The 18466-nt window shown below is 33.7% G+C and overlaps 1 pseudogene; it reads right to left on the bottom strand.

Annotated features, from left to right (window-relative positions):
* Positions 1 to 5903: 5903 nt before the first annotated feature.
* The window catches only part of LOC149577452 (exocyst complex component EXO70A1-like), a 97870-nt pseudogene continuing 85307 nt past the window's right edge, over positions 5904 to 18466 (bottom strand).

An 18466-nucleotide genomic window follows, 5' to 3' on the forward strand; every position in this document is an offset into this window, starting at 1 on the left:
CCTTGATTTAACTGAGGATTTAATGCAAATGCCATTGGTTTAACAACAGTCTCAGGTTTAATGTTTGGGAGAAAATTTGGGGATTTTATGTGAATGCCTTAGGTTTATTACATTATTAACTGTAGTCTTAGATTTAATTGAGTTAAAAAATTGCCAACAATAGTCCACAAATGGGGGTTTTATAAAAAGGTGTCGAGTTGAAATGGTGTTTATATGAAACTATAATCTTTGTTGATATGTGTTTGTTTAGGGTTTGAAGCTATAAAAAGATTAATGAAATAGTACTAAATTTTTAAGAAAGAAACCCTACCTTTTAAAATGGAAGAATATAAAAGGGGTCAAAAATATAAAAGACTCTTGAGTAAAAGTGACACAAAAACCCTAAAAAAATTGCAACATCAAGAACACTAAAAAGTTTCTATGATGAGGTCAAAGATAGGAAAAACTCTCGAATAAAGGTGATACAAAAACTCTAACATAAATACAACGTCAAGAAACTCTAAAAAGTTTCTACGATGAGCTTTAATTCATCTATAAGAACAAAAGAAAGGGTAAAAACAGCCTACAAATGGTAAAATTACTGAAGAATCACAACATGTAGACATTTACAAATCCTAACCATTGCAAACATAAAAAATCACACAAATATTATAAAATTCTAGCAACACCCATCACAACAACTCAAACATGCAAAGATCATAAAATATAGATCAAATAAGTAAATTACTTGGAAGACAGATTTTTGTCTGTTCTCATTCCTCTAATGCCAGTGCCTCCTCTCTATAACAGTTATCAAAAGAAGAGTTATCTTTGTTATCAAAAGAGATGAAAAAGTGTGTTGAAATGACCCTAATATTTTTTTATCTCGATAATGGGGGAGAACTAACTATTATTTTAATCATTTCAAATGGGCAATGCCCAATGCCTTTGCATATTGTAGGTATGGACTAGAAAACTAAGACAATTTCAATTTTATTGACAATCTATAGATAATACAAATAATTAGATCAAATAAATGAAAATAGTAAAAATGGGATAGAAGACACATAAACTTAGGCTTCTTGGTCAAAGGATGGGTTCCACTGACGGAAAAAGGAGGGAGAAGAAATCCAAAATAAAGTTGACTTCACAAATCGAAGTCCACAAACTTCTCCCCAACGTAACCCTATTAATACACTACTTCCCTTCACACCCAAACATCCAGAACTCCCTCTTTGTATAGTGTTTATATTCTACAAGCGAGATGGCAACAAAAGTGACAAAAGCGATCGTGAAATTTTTTTTGACATTGGATGGGTTGGGCATGTCAATGGTGATATTGGAGTTCTAGCAAGTGGAGGGAATCCTCCCCACACTCACCCTTGTGCTTCTCAACTCCTGATGCTTGTCTATGGAATTCTTTAAGTCAAAATTGTCCAATATGCAAATCTCACGCAAATGCTAAGCATGCAAATAATTGCCAAATGGACACACCATAGAAGCCCATCGATGATTTAAATTCATAGATATGAGATATGGGTTAGGTAATTGGCAGCTGCCAATCAAGTGCACAATTGTCAATCCCCAACCAAAACGTCAATCCCCATTCAACACCATCGAGTTAGGTAACCACAATCAGGTAACAAACTATGATTAAGAGTGTGCAGACCATCTATTTCATGCTACAGTTAACACAACATTTTTTGGTGGATGACAACATATTTCCTAATGACTGGTGAATTCTCATACTCATGTCAAATGCATTGATGAACTACTGACATTTTTGTAGCCGGTATCCTTAAGTACTAGGGTACTAGTGTTGATGTAGGAGCATTGATGTATAGGAAATATGTATATCTTAGGCATGCACGATTTTGATGGAGGATAGCTAGTCCTAATGGAAAAAGGGCAGTTTTATTCCTCCTTGACTTTATTAGAAAACTAACCTTGGATTCCCCTCTCACCATGCAATACCACCATCCACCTTGGGTCTGCAACCATGGTGAGTGTCCAACCTTGAATGTGATCATGTGCCTCCCTTGGGAGGAGTCCCTAGAAAGGTGGGTCAGCCACTTGTTAAGTGGGCAAGGGGTAGACTTAGGATAGGGGTTAAGTAACTTAGGAATGTTTATGGTGCAGTTTAGATAGTAATCAGACTTAATAGATAATAAGTTTAGGAACTTGAGATATTATTATTTAATATTTAATTTGGATATTTTGACTTATTAAGTTATTCTAGTTCCATGAGTAATATAATATAAGTGTTTGTAGTTAGAGGGTTAAATTATGATGTTAGGAGTAGGATGTTACTAGGAGTAGTTAGATAGGAGATAGGATTGATTTAGTTCAGTTTAATATAAAATGTAATGTTTTATGATAGGGCTAAGTGTATTGGGTATTTAAAAATAAAATAAAATGGATTTTAAATTATTTTAATAAAGATTATTTTTAATAGGATGTAACTTTGGCTAAGGGGGCCAAGTATAGGAATTAGGAGTATATAGTAAGTAAGTAAGCAAGTGGGGTAATTTTAAGTTAGTGATGTTTTATCATCTAGAATTAAATTATTTTACTTAGGAAGGCATTTTGAATAATGTCTTATAATAAATTTATGTATTTAATTATGGATTTATTTAAATTTGAATTCCTAATGTATAGGTTTGGGGAGTTATTGAAGGGGTCTTATGTAGATAACCTGATAGTGGTGTAAGAATGTATTTTAAAGATGAAAATGAAATTGTGATTTAAGTTGAAAAGTGTTAAATTGTGGTTTTATGAACTTGAAATAGATATGTTGATTTTATTAGGACAACATTTAACAAATAGTAATAATTAGGTACAAGGTACATAACTTAATAATTTTTATTTAATAGAAGATGAGAATGTTTGAAAGTATGATGAGTGAAATCAACTAAATAACTCAATAAGATGAGTCAAGTTATGTTAGAAGAGAAGTTAGATGTCATAAATAGTTTTAAGGTAAATATTTCATGTTTTTAATTATTTCTAAATAGGTTATGATAATATCTAGAATTAAGTATTAGTATGTTATGATAGATTAACCCCTTCAATGCAAAATTTAGATCCTCCTAAAGATTGACCTAGCATATTGTAATAAGGGATAGTATCATAATCAACTTAAGAACTTGGAAACCTTAAAATGAATTTTGAACTTGATGTCATACCTTTGTAATTTGAGCCTAATGCTAAATTGATCGACTCATTCAACCCAAACTAAGTGTTCCTACAGCACTATGATTTATGGCCTTGAATCCAATACAGTGTGTTTGGATATCGACCCTATATCCTTATGAAATGTAATTGAAGTCCAAATGGTTATCTAACTCTTGAATCAAGGAATGAAATCCTCTATGAGTACTTCAACTTACCTTTACCCTAATCAAGGTTATAATCAGAGACTAATATCCTTGAACTCTTTAAACTAATTGTGAAACTTTATAAACCAAAACTAGTATTGTCGTCATCTTTTCACAATGTATTCGATGTTAGTATGTATTAAATAAAGTCTTTATTTTTCAAAAAAAAATTGGTGTTCTGTTCTTGCCCCAATTTTTGGGCATGACAGCTATATAGCTGACAAAGATTTAGATTGTAGTTTTATAGATCTATCAATTTCATTTAAAATACAAACCTTTTTTTAATATTTTCAATTGAATTGGTTTGGATCAATATCTTAGACATAATTTATTATCCTTAGAGTAAATTGCTTGTTTTGGTTTTTCCAATTATTGTTTAAGATTTTGCTAGAGGTTTTTGTTGTCTCATCAACATGTATCCTAAATTAATGGCCAATAGAAAAGATTTTGTCACATGATCTAGAGATATTCTATTCTCCAAGCTTTGCAAAACTCATGTGAGTGAACCTAGCAATACAAATAGATATCCAATTACCAGTCACATGATCTTAAGATCTTCTATTCTTGAGGCTTTGCAAAACTCACATGATGAACCTAGTAATACTTATAGATATTCAATTACTTTCAAATAAGTATTAGATAATTATTACAAACTATTAGATGACTATCAATAAATGTTACCGAAATACATAAACATGCTCTCAAAATCGGCTTTGTTTTGGGCATATATCATTAATATACTTTTGAAAGTAAAAATAATTCAAACTTGCATCTTACTACAACAATAAAGGAACATAGTTTGAGTGTATATATTCAACAATATTGTTATTTCAATCTCAACTAAAAAACAAAAAAAATTAAAAAAGTGTGAGCTAGAAATAGTAAAATCATTATGAAACCAAGTTCAATTATTTATGAGTCTCTCATTTGTAAAGTAAATGTTAGAAATAGCTCATTATATTTGATGACATTGATGATACTATAACTAAGGACTATGGACAATACTTTTTGGATAATCATTATAGTGTATTATAATTTATTGTAATGGGTTATCTATTGAGCAACTAACTCTCTTTAGAAATTGGAATTGGATCTTGGAGGAAGTGGCTTGTAGATTAAAGCTATGGATATTATTTGAGTATTGTAGTTTTAAGTTTGACTTAAGAAATTTTATTGTTTTTTATGAGATAAAAGTTATTTCCTTTGGGTTAACCAATTTTTCATCATGATTAAATAATTTTTTTGGCATTTAACATATTGTGTTGTATACATATTTAATAATTTTCTTTGCAATCAAATATTTCTCCATTGAATTTATTATCTTGGGTAGAGCTAAGATTTATTCAATCAAGGAGAAATGAAGGGTTGAGAAATTGTATTGACAACCTTGAAAAATTAAAGAATAAGACTTTGTGGACATAGATATGAGATAACTAGGTAAATCTACATCATATACATATATCTATTTAAGTTTTTTTAATTGTTATAATTTGCGCTACAACATTTCTAGTAATAAATATCAAATTTATATATACTTGAGATGATGAATTTATCTAATTTTATGTAGTTGGTGTAGAGTGTCAATATCATCATTAGAGACCTAACTGCTTTGTTTCCACTTTTGATTAATTGGGAGTTTTACTCCATGTTGGGGTAAGAAGGATGAAAAGACACAAAAGAACAACTAGTTACCACTGAGATGGTAAAGAGGTCTAGTTGTGAAGGATGCTAGTGACAAATATTAAAATTATTTATAAATTGTAAACCATGAAAGTAGAAGCCTAGAGCTTATAATTATAATGCATCCACTTTTTTTAAGTCTTACATAATCTAGAATCTACACATGTAAAATCTCATGCAATTGTTCATGAAATATTCCATGTGACATTGAAGAAACCTTCCAAATATTTTGAATATTTTTTTTAACTTGTTTTAATGCATATACATCTTAATATTAAGCTAAATTTTCTCAGTCTCCACCAACTTACTTTTTCAATTATTGAAATGAATCATAATTAATGTAAAATGTATAACCCATAGCAACTTTTTCAATTATTGAAATAAATCATAATTATGCTAAAATGTATAACCCATAGCAACACTATAAAGACTTAACAAATTTGTTAAAAAGCATAAGAAATCAATGGTAAACAAAGCCGAACGTTAACATGTTTCTATTTTAGACAATAAATGTGATTTAGTTTTAACGATACTAAAAATTATGTTCAAATTAAACGATTTATGATTTTATATTAATTTTGACCACATAAATGCCTATCGACTTTCAACAAAATATATACACACAAGATTATTAAAGTCGAATATGACATGCCAATGAATTTTCGAGCCAGTCGATGACAAATCGAACACAATTTACACAAAGTCCAAAAATAATTTAGATGGATTCATTTTAGGAATGAATCGTAAACTAATTGGCTAAACGACCTCAAAACTTCTTGTCAAATTTCTTCTTTGAAATGGTGTAAATGCCCTCTATGCTCTTTGAGCTCTACTACCGAACACATTACAAGGGGCTAATGAACCTTCTCATCTTTGGCTTCTTTTTGAGCTCATGGATGAGTTCCCACCATTGAAGAGATCGAGCACAAAGTTCTCCAAATCATCTGCCGTATATTTTCTCTCCAGCTGCCTCTCAAATCTACCCAAGAATGACCTTTAATGTAATGCCCCACCCAAAGATCCTTGGAAACAAGGATGAAATACAAGCTAGAATATATTTTTTTAAGATAAGTGTAAGTTCACATGACAACAACATACATGGATCACAAAGATCACAACAAAAGACTTGACCACCATCATGGCAACCAATGAATCTCCAAATGCCACTACTAACTAAAATGACTGATGACAAAGAACACAAAAATGAATTCGAATTGAACACATTCTAAATTCAAAATACAACACCAAAGGACTGAAGAATGCCTAAGAGGGTACCCCAAACAACTCCCAAAAAGTTCGGATCAAACCAAAAAGTGCCCATTGTCTACCTGCATAGGTTTTTGCAAAAATCTAGGCAATACTTTAATACAGCACTAGAAAGTAACACACAACATTCCTAAGGATGGAGGGCGACACTTTCAAGGGCTGGGTGATACTTCTCTCGAAGGCATGCGATACTTTAAGGGTATCGTATGATAGTTCTTACAAGGAGGTGCGATACTAGAAAGTATCACATGGTATTTTTCTAAGAGGCGTGTGATAGAATTAGGGGACGCACAATACAATATCAATGGGCATATGATACAATATTGTATTGCACCATGCTGATAAATGGTCACCCAAGAAAGCAAGAAAACCACTCTAAGGATCAAAATGAGGAATGAAACGGGCAAACAAACCTCCACACTGGGGAGTAACAAATCCACATACATCAAGGAGTGAACACTCGAGTGCAAAAACAACAAGATGCAATGAAACAAGAAAGAGGAACATCTATCCATCTAAACCAAAGCAATAAAGGATGTACTGAAAGTAACATCCTAGTGAACATAAACAACATCTCACTATATAGAAATAACATCACACTAACTGAACAATGAACTAAGTATGTGATTCCTCCCAACTGTCAATAGCATCATAAGACCGTCATGGATCCTAGCCACCCCCCGCGTGTAACATTTCAAGCCATTGATTAGATCATCGGTACTATTGTAATAGGGATGTCACTACTAAAACATGCTACAATATAAGCATAAAGAAATCTAACATGCTAGTAGTAAAGCATAAGATAATCCTACTAGTAGATAACATCACCTATCACATGCTAATCATCCTAATAAGGAAATCTAACATGCTAACCAATAAGCAATAGATAATCCAATACAACAATTCACATCATCTAGTCATATGCTAAACATCATAATATGGGAATGCATCAAATAAACTAACATCATCTAAACATGATATCCAAGCATTCCAATGAAAGCATAAATCACAAGAAAGCATACTCTGAAACCCAAAGTATCAAGTGAAAACATCTAGCAATGGTTGCACTAGGATAAAAGACCATCTCTATACATTGGTCCCTAGCAGTGGTATAGGTAGCTATGCCTCCCAACCACATGGCACCTGTAGGTCCACACACGTCATGCTAATGGAGATAAAGATCCAACCACAAACACACAAAAACAACATCCATGGCTAACACTCACGCCAAATAGTATGATGGCTATAACCAAGAACCTAAGACAATGCAAGGAGTACAGGTCCTAGTCAAACACTCAATAGGCTACTAAGTAGGGGCTAACATCATGGAGATTCGCTTGGCATCGACAAGCCCTAGCTAGTATCGGTAGCATCAACTTCCCAACGGAAGGTGCACAATCCAATTTTTTAATTATCTTATGTTTTATTACCAAACACACATTATATTTAGTTATCACTTATCTAAAACTTCCTCTGTCAACCAAGAAATGGACACCAAGTTGCTAGATAGAAGCCCTTCCATATGCTACCCTACCCTACCCATGTTCATCCTACAACAAGTGCTCATGGGCATGCATACTCCCATCCCAACCCCAATGATCATAACTTTCAGCAAATCCATGGAAGATCGAGCCTCATAAGTCACCTGACAAATGTACGTGCACATACTCGTGTGTGGAACACCACCATCATGAAGATCATAATGCAAGGAATGGATGAGAACACAATTCAAAAGATCACTCAACCAAAAAGAACTCGAGAGGATGGATTCTCCATGAATCCCAAAGATAATAAAACCATACATCATGAAATCACTCTACTAGCCTCAACTCGAGAGTACGGATTTTACACGAATCCCAATGGTGCAACAAGACCAAACATTATGAACTCACTCAATTGGCCTCAATCCGAGAGTATGGATTCTACATGAATCCTAATGTCCACAAAACAATAACAAAGCTCCAAAGAAACCAAAACAATAGGTATAAAATCACTCAACTAAACACAACGTTGAGAGTACGAAAGCAACACACATCCTAATGCAAACATAAAAGTGCAACAAAGGTCTAACTAATATCCAAATGGATAATCTAGCTCCATGATGCAACTCATGCCAAGAAAAGTCGAGAAAATAGGGCGACATGCAAAATGAGGTAAAAACCCCAAATTTTAGAAAAAAATTTGAAATTAAAACCCATTTGACCTTTGGGTACAAAAACCCCAAAAATCAAAAAATAATCAAGTTTGGACACCATATGCAAAAATAGCCAACATAACAATACAAAACCCCAAACCCTCATCCCGAAAAATAGGGAAATGTTCGTACCCACCCAACCGAGTAGAACTAGCATACAAAAATGAAGGGGAACACTAGTTCTTAACCTCCAAACAAATAGCTATGAAAAATGGAAGTAGAAACAGAGACAAAGCAATAAAATAGGAAAGCCCTACCTCACAGCCAAAAGGGCAAAACGAGAATCTGAACCATAAAATAAATAGCCCAAGGAAGTAGCTAAAAATCATGGTAATCCAAGGTTTCCCTGAGCTGGATCCAACAACCTCAACCTTGTGACAATTTCATGCTCGTAGCTCCCACAACGAACAAAACAGTAAATCTTCATGAAGAGGATTTTGGGTTTTACTCTCCAACTTTCTAATTTGAAAGTGAGAAGTGAGGAATTAAATTCCTTTTTGGATATTTATTCACTTTTCAAGTGAATAATTGATTAGGGAAAATAACTAGCCAACTTAGTTAAACCTTGAATCGATCTAAACAAAAATAGGCTATTCCTAGAAATAGGAATTCATCTATGGAAAAGCTGTCCGAAATTAAAATAAATCAATTAAAAAGCCCAAAAACATAGAAATCTCCTAAACAACTTTCGTGACAATGCAAAACTCTAAATGCACAAACATGCTCACTAGTCTAATCACATAATGCAAATGAGTTCAATTTTAATAATCATTGAAAGGTTTAATTTAAACATTTAATTAAGGATACATCGACCATTTAGGGATGACATTGGTAAAATATGAATGGTTGAATCATTAACTCCATGTGCCACTACCAGGGATATAAATCCTACACACTAAATAACACGATCAAGTGCAATTGCATATAATAACATAGTTGAAGAAATAAATGCATTAAATAACCTAATTCAACCATTTATTTAATTATATTAAAATAATCTACTTACATCACTCATGTTCGCTTAAAGCATAACAATGAAGGAATGAAGTAAATAACCATAGCATTAAATCCATCACATAACATAATCAGTGATATGCCCAAATATCGGATAACCAAATGTCATCATAAAACACACTGTCATCTCAAAATGGCATCATCATACTAATAAGATCAACTAAACAGCATAGTAGTCTAACATCTATGATACTGAAATCAAAGTATAACATCTAACCCTTAAGTCATCTCAAATGTAAAACATAACATGAGTAACAAATATATCTTGAATCAAAATATAACAAGGTAAATATCCATAGCACATAACCAAAGAATCCAACATGGACAATCCATTTCTAATCATTTAAGCATTTAATAAAGGTTGATTAAAGAACAACAAAAAGGAACTTAAAACACATAAGTGAACACAGTCCTAAACATGACTAACCACTGCTACAGGAACCTAGTCCAGTGTAACATGGTAATAGTACATAGTGCAATCTCTACACGCATCTCAAGGTAATCAAGGAATAACATCATGATACTGCATCAGTCCTGGTAACCACTGGCACAAACCTTAGTGAACCATAAATCACATCATAATCTCATAAATCAGCCATAAGCATAATCAAATAAATTGATACATCAAATCACCTGTACGGTGTAGACCACTCATGGTCACAATCATGATCCATCACAACAAAAGATCAACAAGGTTGCATCCATCAGGATGACTTACAGAAGTCAAATGGGAGAGGCACTACATATAAGCCAGCATAACCCTCTACAATATCAATATCACAAGCTCCTCCCATAGTCACAAATCTGACACAACCCACCCTTCATGCCTCTTTATCACCCCTTCTATTGCCACATTCACCACCTTCACTCTCTCCTTCAAAACTTGTTGCGAAGCCCTACAACTCCTCTCCTCCATCAGAAATGATAGCACTTTACTCAATGTCGCTCGCTTATAATTAGCCACATACTACCTTGCCATATTACTCTATTTCCTCAACCACTTGTCTGCACACATGGATTTCACCTTTGACCCCTTCACCTTTTCCACCATGTAGTGTAGGTTGTTCATTAGAAATAGGTACGATAGTGCTGGGTCCTTGTATAGTGTGGCCTTCATGTCAAGTTTGCACTATGGGAGCACAGCAATCCATCTAACGTGGATCGAAAGTGGAGCAGACTCAAAATCCACATCATCATTGAGCTCAAGAGTGAAATTTTGCACCAGGTTCTAGGGCATGTCAGCAGGGATTAGGTTTACGAAGGTGTCCTTGTAATCATATGGGTAAGCAACATAATTGACCATGTATCTCATAACTAGATGAACGACTCCACCTGGAATTGTTGCCTTCAAATTTTCCTTCTCTAAGGAACTCTCAAACTCTGTTAAAATCCCCCATGCCACCTCGTCGAGTAGAGTGATGCAATTTTTTCCCTGTGTCTATACGCCTTAGTAGGGCTTTTCATAAAATATTTCACTAATTTCAAGGATTATCTCCATCAAGGTCTCATACATGTCAAGAACCTTGAACATCCTTTTTCAGCGATGGCTTTCCCGTTGCCATGGCTTCAACAAAGTCAAGAACCCTCTTAGCTAGTTCTATCATGACTTCAGAAAAGATGGAATCTCTCAACTGTGTATAACCCTTGAATACCTAATCACACAGCTGCTTTTCTCAAGCAAATAAAAGTTGCATGCTGATTTTGGTGGCGTAGATCCATTTCCTAATCTTGTCCTCCAGGGCTGCCCAGTCCATTTTTTGAACATCATGCAGAGTCACCTTCTCCACACTGAGATTGTACAGACTTTCTTCCACCACCAAATTTTTGGTTACTACAAAGACTTGAATGCAATCCTTCCTGTACCTCATACACACCATGCTCTCCACTATCTTCCTCAGATCTGTGACAGTGCCAAATGGAAATGTGTCCAGGTCGCAATTTCTATCAATTGACGAACACAAAAAAATTGGGGTGTTACTTTCGTCACTGTAGAACAAGATTTAGTATGCAAAGAACATTAACAAATAAAGTAAACATTCACAAAACAAAAACTAAATTCACATATATGTTTAGACAAAAAAAAGAAAAACAAAAAGTGCAAACCTCCCAAGAGAAAACACTCCATGGTTTCTTGATTCTGTAGATGTGTCCTTTTGATGTGGATGTATGCTCAAGATGCTCAAAAGCTTCTTCAATGGAGTTGGGTAATGGAAAATTGGTAGCTTTGTGAGCTCTCAATTTGGCATTATAAGGGTAAGATTGATGTCTTTGGTTCTCAAAATAGCATGTTAACTTTAGCTCAAAGATTGTTGATGAAATGGCTTGGGAGGGGATCCAATTTATAGGCTACAGGCTTGAGGGATGGAGGGCTAAGATGCAAGGAGAGATGAAGGCTTAAGGAGGGCTAGGATGCACTCAAAGGAGAGCACATGGATTGTGCTTGTTTAGCACCAATGGGAAGGTGACACTTGTCACAAGGAGGATGAGTGTGAGAGGGTAGGGTAAAGGGTTGGTTAAAGGCATGATGAGTGGGGTTGAGTATGTAAGAGAGATGTAAGAGGAATGAGTGTGGAAGACAGAAGAGTGTGGAAGATGGATGTAAGAGTCATGAGTGGGCTTGTAAGAGTCTTTTATGGTTTGTAAGAGCACTCATGACTTGGTGGTTGGGATTTTTGAGGGGAGACTTTGGTTTGGATTAGGGAAGTCTTAAACTTGTTTAAGGAATGTGACAACATTAGGGGGTGGATTAGGCTTGGGTTTAGGATTAGATTAGAGATGTTAGAGATGTGCAAGTGGATGGCATTAATGAGGTTGGGTGAGTTAGTGGCTAAGCTAGGTTAGTATGGGTGGATGGGGTGGATTAGGCTAAATGGAGGATTAGGGATAAGTTAGGGGTTTTTAGATTTGAGGATTTTATTTATCAAATAGATTTATTTAATAAATGGGGATTTTTGGAATTAGATAGAAGAATAGGATTTAATTGATAAATAATAGGTTATTTGATTTATCAATTAGGACTATAGATGATTAATTAAATTAATCAACTAGGGATGGCAAAGGATTAATTAAATAAAAATTTAATTAATGATGCCTTTAGAGATAACTAAATAGGATTACTAAAGCGGTGTAATCAAATTTCGGTGTCTATAGTCACTGACGTTGTCTTCGTCAAAAGAGAAGCTACTCAACCTCCTCCCGCTCCCCTCCATGGTGGAATTGGAAGAGAATTGGCCTGACCAGTCAACGAGATTACTGTTAGATAATAGAATATTGTGAAACTCATTCCAGAGATGGGCCATCGACATCTGCATTAGGTTCTCCACATGGATCATCTTAGCAGAGTTATTATCTGCGATGGACAAATTTTCCATTAGTTTCTACAGATTTTGAACCACCATCAGATATTAGGTGGCTTCTAGTGGGTTGCTCTGGAAGAGCATTGTGTTTTTCATTTTCATGTCCTATTTAGAAATCATGTCGTTGGTTGTGTATAATTTATCCTTCTGGATTTCCTTTTTTTTCATCTACCATTTGTATATAAAGAGAAGCAAACCACAATGCAAGGAAATATTGCAAAAGAAAAGTCAATATTTCTAAACGATAAGTTTGACCAAGAAATATTATATAAAATTATGTTTGACAGGGGTCAACTTAATTTTTGAAACGTATGAGCCCACGAGTGAAAAAATGAAAGATGTTTTAGTGGATTCTGGACCCTCATTTTCCCATTGAGGAGTTTGTCCTTTGGATACATGTATTAGACTCTTATTTTAAAAAAAAATGTATTATCATTAGGGGAGGGGACTCCATGCTTGAACAAGTGTTAATAGTTGTGAGGGCAGTTAAGACTTTATTTACCAGTTATGGTATCAATATAGTCTATTGATTGAACAATAAGAAACTAATTTGGATGTATTTATTTATCAATAATTACTTAGAATTAAATCATTATAATTTTTTCTTGTATATATCATTGATTTACTAAAGTTCATACTAGTACTAGACAAAAACATTCATTGTGTGTTTGATATAAAATAGTAGCTTTCATTAGTCAAACTACTCTATACACAATTTAAAGAAACACTTCATAAATATTATATTTCAAACTATAATAATTTACAAAATAGATTTCCAAAGTCATGGACAAGACATTAACTCATTACTTGATGCCTATGTGATGACTAGTGTAGATTTGTTCAACTTCCAAGACATATACAGATATAAATAAATAAACATATCTTTGATAGCTCATCCCATCTTTGACAAATCTTCAACCCAACTCTGACAAATCTTCAACCCAAGTGAAGGAATTGGAGTCTTTGACAAGTAAATGTGGAGTCTTTAACAAGAAAAGTTGGAGTACCTGTAATAAGTTAAAGTACCTGTAATCACATTGATGGATATGTCTGAGCTCCCCAATCCATCCAAATCTAACAATTAGTATAACACAATTCAAAATTCACTTAGTATAACACAATTCAAAATTCACTCCAAGAAAATTAACAATTAATGTAACACAAATCAAAACCTTCCCTAGGAAACCACATCCAATCAAATTATAGAGTTTCAAAGCCACAGATCAACCATTCTGAGAATTGTTAGAAAAAGGCCCAATTTTGAAAAGAAAGCCATAGAAAATATCACTTTTCCAAATTCAAAGTCAATTTTTTGGGAGGGGAAATTTTCTATTTATATGACTTGCGGTGAAAGAATTATTTTACAAATGTGTTTACATTCTCTGATGAACTCAAGCTATTTGACTACATAGAACTAAGTTGCTTAAAATATCAGGGGGCCTAGTAACATCAATTTCTCAGGATATTAGATGATCCAGGTATTTTACCATTATGTTATTCTATCAATGTATGTTGTTATAGTCCATTATGTTATTCTATCAATGTATGTTGTTACAATCCATCATGTTTAAATAATGTTACAGTCCATTATATTATTCTATCAATGTATGTTGTTACAGTCCATCACATTTCAATTATGTACCAACAACATACAACATACAACATTTGAAAAAAAATAACAACATATTCTACTATTTGTATCATAATTCACTACAAAAATATTTTTAGTCCATATAATCTAAGTTACATCATATTTAATGTGTGTTGTTATTCATTACAGATGTTGTAGTAAGATCAAAGTCATATGTAATATATGTTTTTATTCTTTTCAAATGTTATATGTTGTTATTCTTTTCACATGTTCTAGTAAGATCAAAGGTAAATAGAACAATGTACTATACCATTTGTGTCATAATGACATTTATTTCATAATCCATTATAGAAATTTTTTGCAGTCCATCATATAATGTATGTTGTCATTTATAACCTTTTTTTTCATAATCCATTATAGATTTTTTTTGTAGTCCATCATATAATGTATGTTGTCATTTATAAGAATGATTGGAAAAATAACATACAACATTTGTAAAAAGTAACAACATACTATACCATCCATGTCATAATTCACTGAACATATATGATATATGTTACAACCCACATAATGTTTGCATCATGTTTAATGTATGTTGTTATTCTTTTCAAACACCAAATTTAATGTATGCAGTTATTCTTTTCAATGTATGCTATTATTCTTTTCAAATGTTGTAGTAAAATCATTCTAGAATGTTATTCTTTCATATTTAATGTAAAAATAACAATATATTATACCATTTCTGTCACAAACTACTCTAAAAATAAAATCTTCTCCAATGTTTTCATCATCTAATGTATGTTTTTATTCTATGTAGGCAGTATGACAGCAGGAAAGGTAAGAAGTAAAAGAACTGCCAGCAAATTGAAACCTCATTATCCACGAGGTGTTAACTTACATCATGTTGACTTTGATGATGGGGACAATTTAGCCAAGACAACTCTTGGTAACACAAGCAGTGTAGATGGTGTTGCCAAATCCTCTGATCACCAAAAGAATAAGAAAAGATTCCAAGGAAATCAATGGATAGAAGAGGATATGGAACATGCAATTGAAGATGTTGAAGATAATTTTTTTCAATAAGAGGAGCAACAAAGAAGTGGGGAATCCCTATTAGTAGCTTATCGTATTGGCTAGCAAGACTGACAACACCAAAAAGCAAGGGACCACCAATGATTCTCTCCTTGGAAGAAGAGCTAGAAGTTGTTGAGTGGTTTAAAGATTTAGTTCAACTTGGTCGTGGATTGGAGATAATTCAGCTGATGTCACATGTGGCTCACGTCTGCCAAACAAGGCCAAATGCATTCAAAAATAGGTTTCCTAGTAGATCATGGTGGGTTGGATTCCATAAAAGACATCTAGATAGGGATAGAGCAGCGATGCTACAACCAAGTATTTTAGCAGATTCTATACTCATTTAAAAACATTGTATGATGCTTATCATTATGAACCAACACATATTTGGAACATTGATGAAACAAGAATGCAAGCAGGCAAAAACTGTTGGATGAAAGTGATTACAAAGTTGGGAAGTAGAAGTGTGCCTCAAATCTTAGATAAAAGTAGAGAATGGATTAAAACATTATGTTGTATCAATGCAGAAGGTCACAACATACTCAGATTTTACCTTTTCAAAGAAAAAAGAAAAATTAGAAATTACATTGTTAATCTTGAAGCTGGAGCGTGTATGGCAACACAAGCACATGCATGGATGACAAAAGAATTATTCTTAAATTGGCTACATCATTTTGCTAGACTTGTTTTAGGTGGTGCTTAATCCAAAAATAGGAATCTCCTTATTTTTTATGGACATGGAAGCCATGTTTTCTCTGCCACATTTCAAGAGGCAAGATCTCTAGGCATAGATCTTCTTACATTGCCTACTCACACTAGTGATCGACTTCAGATTTTAGATGTAAGTGTATTTTCTCCATTCAAGGCATATTTCAAATCTAAGAGGTCAAAATGGATGGCTAGACATCTACACTTGGGAAAAAGGAGAACAAAATTAGTAGAACTAGCAAGCAAAGCTTTCAAACTTACCCTTGCACCTGATAATATTACAGTTGGTTTTCGAAGGAGAAGAATTTGGTCATTGAATAGAGATGCTCTTCATAATGACATGAAGCCAACTGATGCATTCAATGTTAAAGATGAAAATGATGCTACAGGAATTGAAAGTATTTTAAGGTTGGTCGGTTATGATGATGATGCCATTGAAAATTGTGTTGTAGAAATGAAAAACCAACATAAAGATGATGCAAATGAAAAGAAAACTCAACCAGTAGATGTTGTGTTATCAACACAAATCTAAAATGAACTGCATGATGTTATGAGTTTTCCAACACAATTTGATCCACCTGATTGGGTTAAAGGAGAAACAAGGAAATTGGAAGTGCAGATTGAGTTTCAAAATGAAGATATTTCATTATCCATTCCTTATCCACCTTACATGCCAAGAGAATAGGTGGTTCATTATTATGCTAAATCAAATAATTGGTAAGCTACAAATCATAATGAGGATGAAGTTGGCTACAATGAACATAACCTGGAAGCTTCTAATTTGGAATATACTAAAGATGAAGATGGACTATTTGAAAATTATCTAGATGCATTAAATGCATCTATAGATTTGGAAATAGAAGACAAACAAATTTTATGTAGTCAGGGGTCATTAAAAAGTTCTTTTAAAGCTACAACTTGAAAGGGTTACAAAAAGATATGTTCCATCTGATAATGCTACTCTAAGATTGGGAAGAAAATCCCAAATACTTACATCTAATGAGTATATAATGTTGCAAGAGTAGCAAGAAGCAAAGAAAGTTGAACAAGTCAAGAGTTGAAAAAAAGGAAGAAAAAACAATTGGAGGAAAAGAAAATACTTCAAACTGAGTTGAGAAAAAGGAAAGATGAGCAGAAACTTAAAACACAAGCAATAAAGAAATAGAAACAAGAGGAAAGGTTGCAACAAAAAAATAGAGTGAGTTAAAAAAGAAAGAAAAGATGGATTCTAGAAAAGGTAGGCTAGCAAAAGAGCAACCCAGCAAAGGAATTGTGGATATATCCCCCCTGCAACTTGGTTATGGAAACAATATTTTAGAACTAAATGCAAACAAAGCCAGCTACCATAGTACTCTTGTTGCATACAATTGTTCAAGTTATGTGTTGTCTTTGATGTCACACAAATGTCATATCAGTCATCAGATAGTGTCTACCGAGCTCAGAAGGTTACAAGGCAAAGGGCAGTGTTTACCAAGCTCAGATGGTCAGCGAGGCAAAAGGACAAAATCTACCAAGCTCACTCGGTCATCAAAGGAAATGTGGCAGAAATAGTTCTTGCCAAGGTCACTCGGTCATCGAAGGAAATGTGGCTGAAATAGTTCTTACTGAGCTCACTCGGTCATCAAAGGGAATGTGGTAGAAATAGTTCTTACTAAGTAAACTTGGCAACTAAAGGATTTTACAGATATTGTAATGTTAACCAAGTCAAGAAGGTTAACTCAAGAAATTTTTGGAAGTAGTATTTACCGAGCAGGGTCAGCCAGTAAAGGATTTCATTCTTTTATGAAATAACGTTTATTTTTTTAAGTAATATCTGTACCCGACTGGTGTATGGTTTATTGGTAAATGTAACATGTAAATGGGCCAACTTGACAATCTAAATGGTATAAGTAAGAGATCAAGTTGCAAATTCTAAGGGAATGGATGTGTGGAATTGATATGATATGAGGACTAATTATTGTGAAAGCGAATTGGAAGGATGACCAGAGATCATTGAGGAGCAACAACACTATATTTGATCAAGGAGGATCTAATGATGCTGAACAGAGACCTGTAGCCAGCAAATTTAGTTGTATCTTGTTCAAGTCAATTCATTGTTGTTTTCTAACCATTGTAGCAGTGATTTCAAATCTCTTAACAGAGTTAGTTTAATAGCCATTTTGTAAATCCTCTAACAAGGTGACAGTTTAGTTGAATTGTTCTAAAGACCTCTAAGAAGGCCACTCCT

This window comes from Cupressus sempervirens, chromosome 1 (genome assembly GCF_028749045.1).
Source record: "Cupressus sempervirens isolate cs-2001-9-10 chromosome 1, ASM2874904v1, whole genome shotgun sequence".
Classification (NCBI taxonomy): Eukaryota; Viridiplantae; Streptophyta; class Pinopsida; order Cupressales; family Cupressaceae; genus Cupressus; species Cupressus sempervirens.